The sequence below is a fragment of the Hemitrygon akajei genome, chromosome 10, assembly GCF_048418815.1.
Source record: "Hemitrygon akajei chromosome 10, sHemAka1.3, whole genome shotgun sequence".
NCBI lineage: Eukaryota > Metazoa > Chordata > Chondrichthyes > Myliobatiformes > Dasyatidae > Hemitrygon > Hemitrygon akajei.
The window spans coordinates 17,763,100-17,778,270 of NC_133133.1; the positions used below are offsets into that span (position 1 = coordinate 17,763,100).

General features: G+C 46.2%; 1 protein-coding gene across 2 annotated transcripts in view; it reads right to left on the reverse strand.

Annotated features, from left to right (window-relative positions):
• Positions 1-15,171, reverse strand: part of LOC140734181 (myotubularin-like) — a 134,871-nt gene that overhangs the window by 43,197 nt on the left and 76,503 nt on the right. The window lies entirely within an intron of this gene.

Sequence of the window (15,171 nt, forward strand, 5' to 3'; positions counted from 1 at the left end):
AAGAAACATCACTTGATCCAGTGTGGGAGATGAATACTGGTACAAAAGCATGATGTACTCATGGGAGTTCTGTGCCATCTGCCTACGCTTGCCTTCCCAATGGTCACCCATTCCATCTGTCTGTAGGAATTTGAGCTGAGATGCAAAAAACCTTCTGAAACATGCCATTTACAAAACACTTAGCCCTATGTTGCACTGCAGTCATAATAGCAACTATTCATCTAAAATTCAAGACCTCAAGGCATCCAGTTGGCAACAGTTCCTACATCTGGTTATCCAGGACAAGCTAAACATCGCAGATTCCCTATATGGTTCAAAAACCAATAATACTGTAATACTTAAATCAGAAACAACTTAGGTACAAACTAATCCCTGTACATCCATTATGAAAGCTTGTTACAGTAAGTCACTCAATGAATGGGGCATAATGTTAGCATAGTTGTTAGCACAACAGTGTTCCAGCGTCAGGGATCCAGGTTGAATTCCTGTCACAGTCTCAAAGGAACTGCACATTCTCCCCGTGATGGCATGGGTTTCCTCTGGGTTTTCCAGTTTCCTCCCCCATTGCAAAGACATACAGGTTAGTAGGTTAAATGGTGACTCAGGGGAAATTGGGCGGTGTAGACCCATTGAGCCAGAAGGGCCTGTAACCGTGTTGTATCTCTAAATAAATATTCCAAATCCTAAATATAAGAACATAAGTCATTGAAACAGAATTAGGCCATTTGGCCTGTTAATTCTGGTCCACCATTCTATTATGGCTGATGTAATATCCCCTTCAATGCTATTCTCCTGCCTTCTCCTTATAACCTTTGACACCTTTACTAATCAAGAATCTTTCAATCTCCACTTTAAATCTACCTAATGACTTGCTTCCACAGCTATTCACCGCTCTCTGGCTAAAGAAATTCCTCATTTCTGTTCTAAACAAACGTCCTTGTATCTTGAGGCTGTGCCCTCTGCTCCTAGACTCCCCGCTATAAGGATACATTCTCTTCATATCTACTCCATCTAGATTTTCAATATTCGACATATCTCAATGAGATCCTCCCTCGTTCTTCTAAACTCCAGGAAGCACAGGCCCACAGCCATCAAAAGCTTCCCATATGTTAATCCGGCCATTCCCAGTGAAAAATAGTGATTCACTGAATCAATGCACAGTTTAAAACAGCAGGATTAGATTTATTAACAATTCAATTAACACAGACAATCTAAATAATACAAACAAGAACCTGCACGATATTTTTAAAAAGAGAAAAAAGTTGATTGGTCCACACATAGTTAAAATGCCTTTTTTGAAACATGACATGCTTCTGGGTAAAGTCATGGTTGCCTTTTGGTAGTTATTCCAGATGTGATATCATATGTCATCAACACAAAACTCTGTTCACCCACGGATTTCAAAAGTTCTGCCAAAACTAAAGCCTATGGGAGTTTTACAATACTTACCAAGCTGAAGTTTTCAAGAGAGTTAGAGCAAATTCTTAACCAAGATGAATGACACATCACCAGTAAATGTTGTGCAGGATGCCATTGAGAAGTCACAACACCAGTAAACTTTGTACCAGATGGGAGCTTGCATTCCTTCCAAATGCCTGTGAATACCTAGGCTACATCCACACTAGACTGGATAATTTTGAAAACACCGGTTTCGCGTAAAAACGATATGCGTCCACACTATGCGTTTTTGAAAATATCTCTATCCACACTGAAACGGAGATTTCGGCGAATCTCCTCCTCCTGTGCACACGCAGGACACATCTACCAAAAATAAGCCACATGTTTGGTGTCGAATCTCGCCGTAGAAGTGCGCATTTGTGCAGTTACAGACTAGAAAAACTTAAAATGACGGACAGCTATTGGCTCTCGCACAGGAGAACTTAAAAGTTTAAAAAAAAACAAATACTGGAGCGTACGGCGGCAACTGATAGATTGACCCGGCTGACGACGAACATTGAAAAACTGACTAACTCTGTTGCATTAATAAAGTACTTTGTTAAATGCATAGAACATGTCTGCATCAGTGTTATCTTGTATTTCCATACAATGTTACATTAGGCTGCTACACATCTATTGTCAGAGAAGTACTTGCATAAATAGGTAAACCATCTTCATACGAGCAAGGATAGAAAACAGGGCAAAGTGAGTACAGTATACTTCTTTATTCAGTAAGTTATGGGTCAAAGTATTTGGTGAGTAAATTTCTAACTCTTCTGGCTTCAGTCTCATTGCCGTCCGTTCTGAAATTGTTAGGTTGCGTTCAAGAAAACAATGAAACAGCACGCTGCCATCTGACAGCGTTTTCAGAAGTCTCCAGTTACCCCATCCACACTGATCTGCCCGAGCAGCGTTTTCAAAAATATCCACCTTGGAAAGCGTTTTTGAAAAGCTCTGGTTTCAGAAGACGAAAACGCTGTTTTAGTGTGGATGGAGGGTAAAAACGAAGAGAAAAAGCTTCGGTTACGGATGTGTCCAGCGTAGTGTGGATGTAGCCAGAGCGCCCTCTTCTTTGTGGTGGCGTGTTGGGGAGGAAGCATTAAGAAGAGGGACACCTCACGTCTTAATAAGCTGGTAAGGAAGGCGGGCTCTGTCGTGGGCAAAGTACTGGAGAGTTTAACATCGGTAGCTGAGCGAAGGGCGCTGAGTAGGCTACGGTCAATTATGGAAAACTCTGAACATCCTCTACATAGCACCATCCAGAGACAGAGAAGCAGTTTCAGCGACAGGTTACTATCGATGCAATGCTCCTCAGACAGGATGAAGAGGTCAATACCCCCCAATGCCATTAGGCTTTACAATTCTACCGCCAGGACTTAAGAACTTTTTAAAAGCTATTATTAATGCTTTTTGAGATAGTGATTTAGATGCATATCATATTCTTTACTGAGTTAAGTATTGTATGTAATTAGTTTGCTACAACAAGTGTACGGGACATTGGAAAAAAGTTGAATTTCCCCATGGGGATGAATAAAGTATCTATCTATCTATCTATCTATCAATATTCACACCTTGAAGAAAATCCCGTGATCTGCCTGGCTTGGTCCCCTCAGCATCACACATCTTTGTATTTCTTTCAAATTTAAAAAAATATAATTTGCATATCAAAGTAGGTATAAGAGGTGTTAATTTCCCAGATGCACCTAGCAGAAAGCAGACTAACAACATTGATTACATAATGGCTGTGACATTAAGTTACTCAAAAAATGTTAATGTGGCTTGACTCTGATCTCCGAGTCAGAAACACGTTGGCCAAAACTTCACTCGTCATTGCAAACAGTGAATTAAGGCTGATCCTGCAGTGTAGTTGAGTGAGTGGCACATTGTTGGAGGTAGTATGAGAAGGTAAATCAAGTCGTCACTTTTATTGTCATTTTGACCATAATTGCTGGTACAGTACACAGTAAAAATGAGACAACGTTTTTCAGGACCATGGTGTTACATGACACAGTACAAAAACTAGACTGAACAACGTAAAAAACAACACAGAGAAAGCTACACTAGACTACAGACCTACACAGGACTGCGTAAAGTGCACAAAAACAGTGCAGGCATTACAATAAATAATAAACAGGACAATAGGAAAGGAAAACAGTCCAAAAAGAGCATTCTTCTGAATTAATAGCAATAAAAACAACTTTACTGATTGTTCAAATCATTTACTGTACTGGCAATTCAGTCCGCCATCAGTTATACTATGGTGTGGTTTAGGCCACAACCAGAGCAAGGTGCTGAATTCTAGTCACCAGGCTTCAGGAAAGATGTGAAGACCATGGAGAACTGCTGAAATTATTTACCACGGTGGATTGAAGGATGAGGATCATGTTACTGTGGAAACACAAAAGATGCTGTGGAGCTCTACTCCAAAGAAAGAAAAGTTAAGACCATGTTAAAAAATAGGTTCAGCTCCTAAGAAGTTCTTTGAATTAATGGAAAGATCAAATTTAGACATAAATTGATCAAAAGAACCAATTGTAGCAAGCACAAGGATTTTTTTAAAGAATGGTGAAGTCTGTAACAAATTGCCTAGAAGAGTAGGGGCAGCAATGTCATCTATGGCTCTCTGCAGGGTACTTACCTTGAAAGAGAAAACACATTGAAAATATGTGGTTACATTGTCCTCTTATCTCCTTTATTGCCTCTGTACGAACAACAACGTAACCGTGTTGATGCCAGGCCAACAACTTAAAACATGTATTCTACTGTTTGCTTGGTACCAATACTCACTCAAACCACTTCTCCAATTAAGACCATAAGACAATGTAACCTCTCATAACCTCTTATAGGTTATGGTGAGGAGGCGGGGGAATAGGACTAAAAGGGAGATTAGATCAGCTCATGATGAAATGGCAGAGCAGACTCGATGGGCCAAATGGCCGACTTCTGCTCCTTTGTCTTGTGGTCTAAAATCAAACCAAGGTAGGACGAGTAGGGCCTGAGGAGTGTTATGAACAGAGGAACATAGGAATGCAAATTTGTGGAAAGTGGCATCAAAGATAAACAGGGTGATGAAAGTGGTGTTTGGCATGCTGGCCTTCATCAGATGGGAAATTATGATGCAATGATACAGGACATTGGGTGAAGCATTTGGAGTATTGTGTATAGATTTGGTTGTTTTGATAAAAATAAGAAGCTGTTACACTAGTGCAGGATTTCCTAGCCTGGGATCCACAAGCTCCTTGCTTAATGGTATTGGTCCAAGGCATAAAAAAGGTTGGGAACTCCTTTACAAGCACAACAGGTTTACCAAGATGCTGTCTGGACGTAAAGGCCTGAGTTACAAGGAAAGGTTGAAAAGACTAGGATTTTATTACTCACTCAAACCTAAAAAATAGGTTCAGCTACTAAGAAGTTCTTAGAATTAATGGAAAGATCAAATTTAGATGGCAGACGTAAATTGATCAGAAGAACCAACTGTAGAATGGTTAAAGTCTGTAACAAATTGCAGACTTTATCTCCCGCAACATAGGAGATTGAGTTATGGCCTTATAGAAATGTATAAAGAGAACAGACCGGATAAAAACACAGTGTGCTCCCCAAGCAGTGGGTACTAAAAACAAGAGGACATAGATTTAAAATCAGAGACAAAAGATTTAAAAATCACCAGGAGCAACTTCGTCAATCAAAGGTGGTGTGAATTTAGAATAAGCTGCCAGAAATAGTGGCTGAGGTCAGATTCAGATTCATTTATTTAATCAGATTCTTTGAAACATAAAGTGAAATGCATTATTTGCATTAACTATCAACACAACCCAAGGATGCGTTGAGAGCAAATTGCAAGTGATGCCACACATTCCAATGCCAACATAGCATGCCCACTATGTTTTGCTGACTTCATGCCGACTCCTCCCAGTTAGACCCTGTCTATCCAAATGCTGGTACAAGCTGTCCCTTGAATTCCCTGCAGCAATTTCCACTGCTGATGACAGGCTGACCAGCCTGTAGTTCCCTGGTTTGTCCTTGCTATCCCTTTTTAAACAATGGAATAACATTGGTCAGCATCCAGTTTTGAGGAACTTCACCAGCAACTACAATGAAGCAAATATCTCTGCAACTTCCTCTCTAGCCTTCCAAAAAGTCTGAGGATGCACTATGTCAGGTCCAGGGAATTTATCCATCATAATGAGCTGTAAAGATGCAAATACCCCTTCCCTGGTAATATAAATGCCCTCCAAAACATCTCCACTTGCTTCCCTTGTTCTTGAGCAACCATGATTTTCTCCTCAAAGACTGACTGGAAATGAAAAAGGATCTGATGCTTTCCATGACAAATAAAACTCTTCTTGGGCTTCCAGCCAGTTACAGGTATCGATTATAACCAATGTTTCAATGACAAACTCCACCATCTTCATCAGGGATGATGCCCGGGTATGTCTCGTCCAGTGGTATTTATACCCCTGTAATTATCCCTCCTGATCGGATAGACCTCATCCAATCAAAGTTTCCATTCTCCTACTTTATTTACAATCGAATTCCAGTTCTTACTTAGAATGTGACCCACATCAAGGAGCACAGGAGGTGTATCCATTTGGGTAACATGGAGAAATCGGTGGTAGCAGAACACTGCAATCACAATGGATTGACTTTGACAGTACAAAACTATTGTTTTTGGGACTGGATGGTAAAGGAAGCCAATTAAATAAACCTGGAGGAAAAGAATTTTAATAAAGAGGAAAGTATCTCTCTAGGTAAGAACTGGAATTTAATGGTAAACCAGGTAAGAAAGCAGATTGGATGAGAACAAACCTATCAGAAGGGACAGACTACAGGGTATAAATACCATAAGACTAGAGATGCTCAGGCATCATCTCTGACAAAGATGGCAGAGTTTGTTCATCGAAACATCAGTTACGATCAATACCTGTACCTGAATGGAAGCCCGAGAAGAGGGGAAATATTCATTAAAAATCCCACCCGTTCTTGCGGCTTGAGGCATAGGCAACCTTGTTGATCTCTAAGAGGTGATGGATAAGGGTAGGACAAATCCACAAATTAGGATTCCAAACAGAAGTATGTCTACTTCCATTGAGTGGGAATGAGACAGGCTCAACCAGTCAACCTCCGCTAGATCCTGTCTAACTTGTGGACTTGTCCTATCCATGTCCATCACTATCTTTAACTAATAGAATTATGATCACTGAGAATTCCTTCCTTCCTTCGCCTTTACTGTGTCTCTGGTTACCCTGAAAACTAGACCTGCTTTCGCTGGCTACAGTTCAAACTCATTACAACTAGATGTTTCAACTTTATCTCATGACTTGCTTGTGCAGAATTAACTCCCTCTCCCCACCAACTTAGTTTAAACCCTCCAATGTAGCATGAGCAAATACCCCTGCAAGGACACTGGTCCCTCTCTTCAAGACGTCTCCTTCTGTTAAGCAACTTAAATTGTCCACCATTATTCATAACTGCGTGTGGAAAGAGATTGGTGAACAATCTGGTAAATTTATTATTATAATTGCTATGACTTTTTAATTTTAAACTCAAGATTAAATGAATTACTATGGTGGACTTCAAACTGAAGTATTTGAATTGTTAGTATAGGCTTCTGGATTATTTGTTTGGTTCCTCGAAAGTTGCATTACCACCATGCCCCATTGCAAAATCCATTAAAATGTTTTATTTGTAAATGAAGGTTTTGTAGCGGTGTGCTACACGCAGCGCTAAAATAACGACACGGAGTCGGTAAACTGCAATCAAAGAATGTTTTATTCGAACTTCACAGCCTTGCTTTAAAGTCTCCCTCATCCCGCCCTCCCCGGGCGCGGATGGTCCAAGAGACACGTACTCACAAACCCCCGCAGGCTTTTTCCCTTTGTTGCGGACCTGGCCTTTGTGCCTGCACGCTGGCTAATTGTGAGCCGGTTCGAGTGTGCTAGTAAGTGGGTCGCCACATAAACCACCCCCCCCCCCCCCCCCAAGAACCGGCAATACACACCCCAATGTCCACAGTCTGGGCCGGACCCTGTTTGGGAGGTCGGCCTCTGCGCCGCGGTGCCGGAAACTCGACCGGTTGCGCCAGGACAACGTGGGCCGGTTTGAGTCGGTCCACTGTGAAAACCTCCTCTCCCCCCAACGTCCAGCACGAACGTGGACCCGTTGTTCCTGAGCACCGTGAACGGCCCCTCGTAGGGCCGTTGCAGCGGTGGCCGATGCCCACCCCGTCGTACAAACACAAACTTACAGTTCTGCAGGTCTTTGGGTACGCAGGTCGGGTTCTGCCCCTGCTGCGACGTGGGTATGGGGGCCAGGTCACTGAGCCTCTCGCATAGTCTGCCCAGGACTGCTGCGGGTTCTTTCTCTTGCCCCCTTGGGGCTGGTATGAACTCCCCGGGGACGACCAGGGGTGTGCCGTACACCAACTCGGCCGACGAGGCATGCAGATCGTCTTTGGGCGCCGTGCGGATGCCAAGTAGGACCCAGGGAAGCTCGTCCGCCCAGTTAGCTCCTCGCAGGCGGGCCATGAGAGCCGACTTTAGGTGACGGTGGAAACGCTCCACTAGTCCGTTCGACTGTGGGTGGTAGGCAGTGGTGTGGTGCAGTTGAGTCCCCAAAAGGCTGGCCATAGCTGACCACAGGCTGGAGGTGAACTGGGCGCCTCTGTCGGAGGTAATGTGGGCCGGTACACCAAAGCGGGACACCAAGGTGGCGATCAGTGCCCGGGCACAAGATTCGGAGGTGGTGTCGATGAGCGGGATCGCCTCTGGCCATCTTGTGAACCGGTCCACGATAGTCAGGAGGTGCCGCGCTCCGCGCGACACTGGCAGGGAGCCCACGATATCCACATGAATGTGGTCGAAACGCCGGTGGGTGGGGTGGAATTGCTGCGGCGGAGCTTTGGTGTGCCGCTGCACTTTGGCCGTCTGGCAGTGCATGCACGTTCTGGCCCATTCATGGACCTGCTTGTGGAGTCCGTGCCAAACAAACCTGCTGGAGACCATCCGGACGGTAGTGCGGATGGAGGGGTGCGCCAAGTTATGAATAGAGTCGAAAACACGTCGCCGCCAAGGTGCCGGGACGACGGGACGGGGCTGGCCGGTGGCGACGTCACAAAAGAGTAGGGTCCTCTCACCTGGGCCTACGGGGAGGTCCTGGAGCTGCAAACCGGAGACTGCAGTTCTGTAACTCGGGATCTCCTCGTTTGCCTGCTGCGCCTCTGCCAGCGCCTCAAAGTCTACCCCTGGGGAAAGGGCGTAAATGTTAGGGTGAGACAGCGCGTCCGCCACGACATTGTCCTTACCCGAGACGTGCCGGATGTCCGTCGTGTATTCAGGGATGTAGGACAGATGGCGCTGCTGGCGGGACGACCAGGGATCAGACACCTTCGTGAACGTAAAGGTAAGCGGTTTGTGGTCCGTGAACGCGGTGAAGGGCCTACCTTCTAAGAAGTACCTGAAATGCCGGATTGCCAGGTATAGCGCCAACAGTTCCCGGTCGAAAGCACTGTATTTGAGCTCGGGTGGCCGCAGGTGTTTGCTGAAAAACGCCAGGGGTTGCCAGCGGCCCGCGATGAGCTGCTCCAGTACCCCACCGACTGCCGTGTTAGATGCGTCCACTGTGAGGGCGGTAGGGACGTCCATTCTGGGGTGCACTAGCATCGCGGCATTCACCAAGGCTTCCTTCGTTTGAATGAAAGTGGCGGCGGACTCCTCATCCCAGGTAATGCCCTTGCCCGGACCGGACAGCAGGGCGAACAAGGGGCGCATGATCCGGGCAGCTGAAGGGAGGAAGCGGTGGTAGAAATTGACCATACCTACGAATTCCTGAAGGCCTTTGACTGTGGTGGGTCGGGGGAAATGGCGGACCGCATCTACCTTAGCGGGCAGAGGGGTTGCCCCATCTTTAGTAACCCTGTGGCCCAGGAAGTCAATGGTATCGAGTCCGAACTGGCATTTGGCTGGGTTGATTGTTAGAGCATAGTCACTCAGCTGGGCATAGAGTTGACGGAGGTGGGACAGATGCTCCTGACGACTGCTGCTGGCTATGAGGATGTCGTCCAAATAGATGAATGCGAAGTCCAGGTCGTGTCCCACCGCGTCCATTAACCGCTGGAACGTCTGTGCGACATTCTTCAGGCCGAACGGCATGCGGAGGAACTCGAAAAGGCCGAATGGGGTGATGAGAGCCGTTCTGGGGACGTCGTCCGGATGCATTGGGATTTGATGGTATCCTCGGACGAGATCTACCTTGGAGAAGATCCGTGCGCCGTGCAGGTTTGCTGCAAAGTCCTGAATGTGCGGCACAGGATAGCGGTCCGGTGTGGTAGCCTCGTTCAGCCTGCGGTAGTCACCGCATGGTCTCCAGCCCCGTTGCTTTGGGCACCATGTGCAGGGGGGAGGACCATGGGCTGTCGGACCGCCAGATGATCCCCAATTCCTCCATCCTCTTGAACTCCTCCTTCGCCAGTCAGAGCTTGTCCGGGGGAAGCCGCCGAGCACGGGCGTGGAGGGGTGGTCCCTGGGTTGGGATGTGGTGCTGTACGCCGTGTCAGGGCATGGCTGCCGTGAACTGCGGTGCCAGAACCGATGGGAAATCCGCCAGGACTCTGGTGAAGTCGTTGTCGGACAGCATGATGGAGCCGAGGTGAGGGGCTGGCAACTGGGCTGCACCCAGGGAGAACGTCTGAAAGGTCTCGGCGTGGACCAGTCTCTTCCTGGGCAGGTCGACCAGTAGGCTGTGAGACCGCAAAAAATCCGCACCCAGAAGTGGTTGGGCTACGGCGGCCAGTGTGAATTCCCACGTGAACTGGCTGGAGCCGAACTGTAGCTGCACCTGACGGGTGCCATAGGTCCTTACTGTGCTGCCCTTCACGGCCCTCGGGGGGGACCCGGTGCCCTGCTGCGGGTGTCGTAACTCGTCGTAGGTAAGATGCTGATCTCGGCACCGGTGTCGACCAAAAAACGGCGTCCCGACTGCTGGTCCCACACATACAGGAGGCTATCCCGAAGGCCAGCTGTCGTAGCCATCAGCGGCGGCTGGCCCTGGCATTTCCCGGGAACTTGCAGGGCGGGCGACAATGGCGGGCTTCTGCGCCCCACCGCTGGTGGTAGAAACACCATTGTCCGTTGGGCTCCCCACCCCTGCCTCTTGGGTTAGTGGGCTCTGCGGCCGGGCCTGGACTGGTTTGCTGCTGGGAGCGTGGCCGGGTGATCAGTGCGATGGACGCCCCACTCACCTTCTTGGCGTTCCACAGCAAGTCCGCCCGGGCTGCCACCTTCCGGGGGTCACTGAAATCCGCGTCGGACAGCAGCATGCGTTATGTCCTCAGGCAGCTGCTCTAGGAATGCCTGCTCAAACATGAGGCAGGGTGTGTGTCCGTCAGCCAGAGACAACATCTCGTTCATTAAAGCTGATGGAGGTCTGTCTCCCAAGCCATCCAGGTGCAGTAAACGGGCAGCCCGCTCGCGGCGTGAGAGTCCGAAAGTCCTTAGGAGCAGGGCTTTGAATTCCGTGTACTTGCTGTCCGCCGGGGGAGACTGTACGAACTCCGCAACCTGGGCCGCTGTGTCCTGGTCGAGGGAGCTCACCATGTAGTAGTAACGGGTGTCCTCTGAGGTTATCTGCCGAACGTGGAATTGGGCTTCTGCTTGCTGGAACCATAGGTGAGGTCGTAGCATCCAGAAGCTTGGCAGTTTCAATGAAACCGCATGAACAAATGCAGCGTCGGTCATCTCCAGTCCAAAAATCGTTTGGACCGTCGGGGTCACCAATTGTAGCGGTGTGCTACACGCAGCGCTAAAATAACAACACGGAGTCAGTAAACTGCAATCAAAGAATGTTTTATTCGAACTTCACAGCCTTGCTTTAAAGACTCCCTCATCCCGCCCTCCCCGGGCACGGATGCTGTAAGGGACATGTACTCACAAACCCCCGCAGGGTTTTCCCCTTTGTTGCGGACCTGGCCTTTGTTCCTGCACGCTGGCTAATTGTGAGCCAGTTCGAGTGTGCTAGTAAGTGGGTAGCCACAGTTTTGTATTTTTATTAAATTCTCAAAAATTCAAACATGAAAACAAAGTAACACACACAAAATGCTGGAGGAACTCAGCAGATCAAGCAGCATCTACATAGAGGAATACAGAGTTGATGTTTCAGGCTGAGATCCTTCATCAGGACTGTCTGGATGAAGGCTTTGTCTTCATGTTTGCATTTTGGAGAGTGGGGCAGGTCAAGTTACAGCTGGCAAAGACTGGATAAAATTTTAATTCAACATTTCCCTCTATGCAACTTTTTAAAGAACCTAAACAAGAGCTTTCTCATTGTCAAGCTACATCAACCTTCAGCGCACTGACCTTAGAACCTCCAGGTAGAGTTGCTGAGCCCCATTCCCTGGCTTTTCACTGGTAGGGGGCAGGCTTGCGTTAGAGTGCTTCTGAGGCATGCTACTCCCTTCTCTGAGTCTGAGAAGGAAGTGTGCACTTTCTGGCATGGACAGAGGCAGGAAACACAACTCTACAGTGCCAAATCACAAAGCAAATCTGGTGGTAACTTGATGAACCCAAAGAGCTCCAGCAAACAAATGCAAATCATTTCTGAATATTTGCAATGGCCCACAGCACAAGCTTTCTAATTTAGCACTGATTAGCAACTTAATTCAGAGGGGGCCTACAGGAAGCCAAGCAAAGGAAATGGCAAAATAGTATCCTTTTTACATCAATATATCTGATATTTCGACTGAAGTATATTCACGGTGCATTATAGCAGCAGCTTACTGCCTTAACTGGAAAACCAAAACTGACTGCCCAAATTAGAAGTTTTTATCCTGCAACACTGAACATAAAATTCCAAGAACTCTCAGAAAATGGTTATTTAAAGATTTAAAAGATTAGCTTTATTTGTCACATGCACATCAAAACATCCAGTGAAATGCGTTCGTGTCAATTATCAACACTGTCCAAGAATCTGCCGGGGGCAGCCGCAAGTGTCACAAAGAGAATGTACAAACTCCTTAGACAATGGTGGGAATTGAACCTTGATAGCTGGTGATGTAAAGTGTTTCACTAACCACAACACCACACTACTATGCCACCCTAAATTACAAACTGGGTATTTGTATTTAATCGGGCAACAAACCTTAGTGGCTCAAGCTGTGAGGCAGCAGCTCTAGGCCATTTCGTTGTGTTAACTTTTTTATCTTCTTCTATTCAAAGTCACGGATCTTACATTAATGGGTTTAATGCAAAACTTCCAAGTTGGCCTTGGCATCATGCTTGGAAGCCTAAGATCTCAGGGCTCTGGAGACGGGCGGATCGAGGGTCGGTGTCACGGCAGGAGACTCGTGTGTCGTCAAGGAGGCCGGAAAATCTTTTGCCGTGGGCCCAAAGACCCGAGGTCTTTGCGATCTTCAGACACAGAGCTCAAGAAAAGCGACAAAACAGACTTTTAACATTGTAAACCAGTGGGTTGTTATGTCTCCCACTAGCTGTGAAAATGGGGGACACCTCCCTCTCCCTTGCCAAGGAGAGAGAGCACCTGTGGTTTGTCGAATGTCAGATAAAATGCGAAGCCTTTGGGGTAACTTTGGTCTGTGTCTTTGCTATTGCTTAGCACACGCTTGGGCACTGTGATGGTACCGATGCGCTTTTTTCTGCCAGTGGGGGGAGGGGGGATTGCTGCTCACACACTGGGGGGTCTTACGAGGCTGTGGTGGCCAGTGCTATCTTGTTTGCTGTTGTGTGCTGGGGCAGCAGGCTGAGGGTAGCAGACACCAACAGAATCAACACACTTATTCGTAAGGTCAGTGATGTTGTGGGGGTGGAATTGGACTCTCTGACAGTAGTGTCTGAAAAGAGTATGTCATCCAAGTTGCATGCCATCTTGGACAATGACTCCCATCCACTCCATAATGTACTGGTTAGGCACAGGAGTACATTCAGCCAGAGACTCATTCCACCGAGATGCAACACTGAGCGCCATAGGAAGTCATTCCTACCTGTGGCCATCAAACTTTACAACTCCTCCCTCGGAGTGTCGAACACCCTGAGCCAATAGGCTGGTCCTGGACTTAATTCCACTTGGCATGATTAACTTATTTTTATTTAATTATTTATGGTTTTATATTGCTATATTTCTTCACTATTCTTGGTTGGTGCGGCTGTAACAAAACCCAATTTCCCTCGGGATCAATAAAGTATGTCTGTCTGTCTGTCTTAGGGGTTCTGACGTTTAACTGTCATTCATTCTTTGAGGCACTTCTCTGTTTTCGTGGATGTTTGCAAAGAAAGAAGTATTTCACGATGTATACATTTCTCTGACATTAAATTCGACCTTAGAACATGATCCCAAATTGTCTATAACCTTTTCCTGAGCAATAAGTAGACCAAAAGTTTGCCTCATTAGAAACAGATCTCAGATACTGTAATGCAGCAGCATTTCAAGACATTGGTCTTGAATTAATGACTTTGTGCAGATGTGATTTAGGTTCTTGTAGATGGCCTATTTTGCATTTCTTCACATATGAAGCTGTTCACTATCCAAGCTGTTGTAGCTCCTAAGGTCTGTAAGTTATACTGCCCCAACTCCCCAGTAAAGGTTAATTGCAGTGTCATGAGAACATTCCCATGCAGTTTCAGGCATCAGAATGAGTGAGAGTAGATTCAACAAGAGTTTGTACTGATGTAAAATAATTGCCCAAAACCCCTTTGGCTCTGAGGGTCAAAGACAATATCAGGACAATATTAGCTGGATCTTAGATAACAATCAATGCTTGGGTGGTCATTGGTGCTTTAGTTTTTGACTACATTCATGTGCATATACAAGTAAATTGCTCCAACATTATTGTTAAATCGCCAGCCCAGATAACCCCAGTGTTCACTCGGTGGAAGTCAAGCTGCACTACGCTTGTCTGCACACTGCTGCAAGCTCGTTCCTGCTGACAACGTTCACGAACTCAGGGACTTGGGGGTATTTTATATTTTTGTGTGACTATGTTTACTGCTATCTTATATGTGCTCTATGTGCCTTGTGCTGTGTATGGCTGTTGCTACTGTAACCTGCATCTTGGCCCCAGAGGAACACTGTTTTGTTTGACTGTATTTATGAATATTCATATATGGCAGAATGACAATTAAACTTGAAATTGAAATGCCCATTACCTCCAAGTGAAATCAGATGATGTAACATTTGGATTTGAAAGCAATGAGTCAAAACCTTACTCCAGAGAACCGAGAGTCATTCTGGACTGACAGGTCATTGCAAAATTTTGCCCCATAGAATCCGTGTAATAAGAAAGACATTACATTTATACAGCACCTTTCACATCTCTTTCAGGATGTCCTTCCTAAATCACTTATCCATCAATGAAACATTTTGTAACTGCATCACTGTTGTAATGTACAAATTAAGGAAGACGATCTGTGCACATCAATGTCCTACAAACAGTATTGTGGCAATGCACATATCACTTGATTTGTAATTTCAATTGAGGAATAAATATTGACATCACCCAATTCTTGAAGTTGTGGAATCTGTGATGTTCACTTGTGAGAGAGGATACCACTTTGCACAATAGCAAAGTGGCTAGCGCATCACCTTACAGTGCAAACAGCCCAGGTTTAATTCTTGCCGCCATCTAAAAGAGTTTGTACGTTCTCCCCATGATCACGTGGGTTTCCTCCCACATTCCAAAGATGTAGGGGATTAGTAGGTTAATTGGACACAAGGGAGTAATTGGGTGGC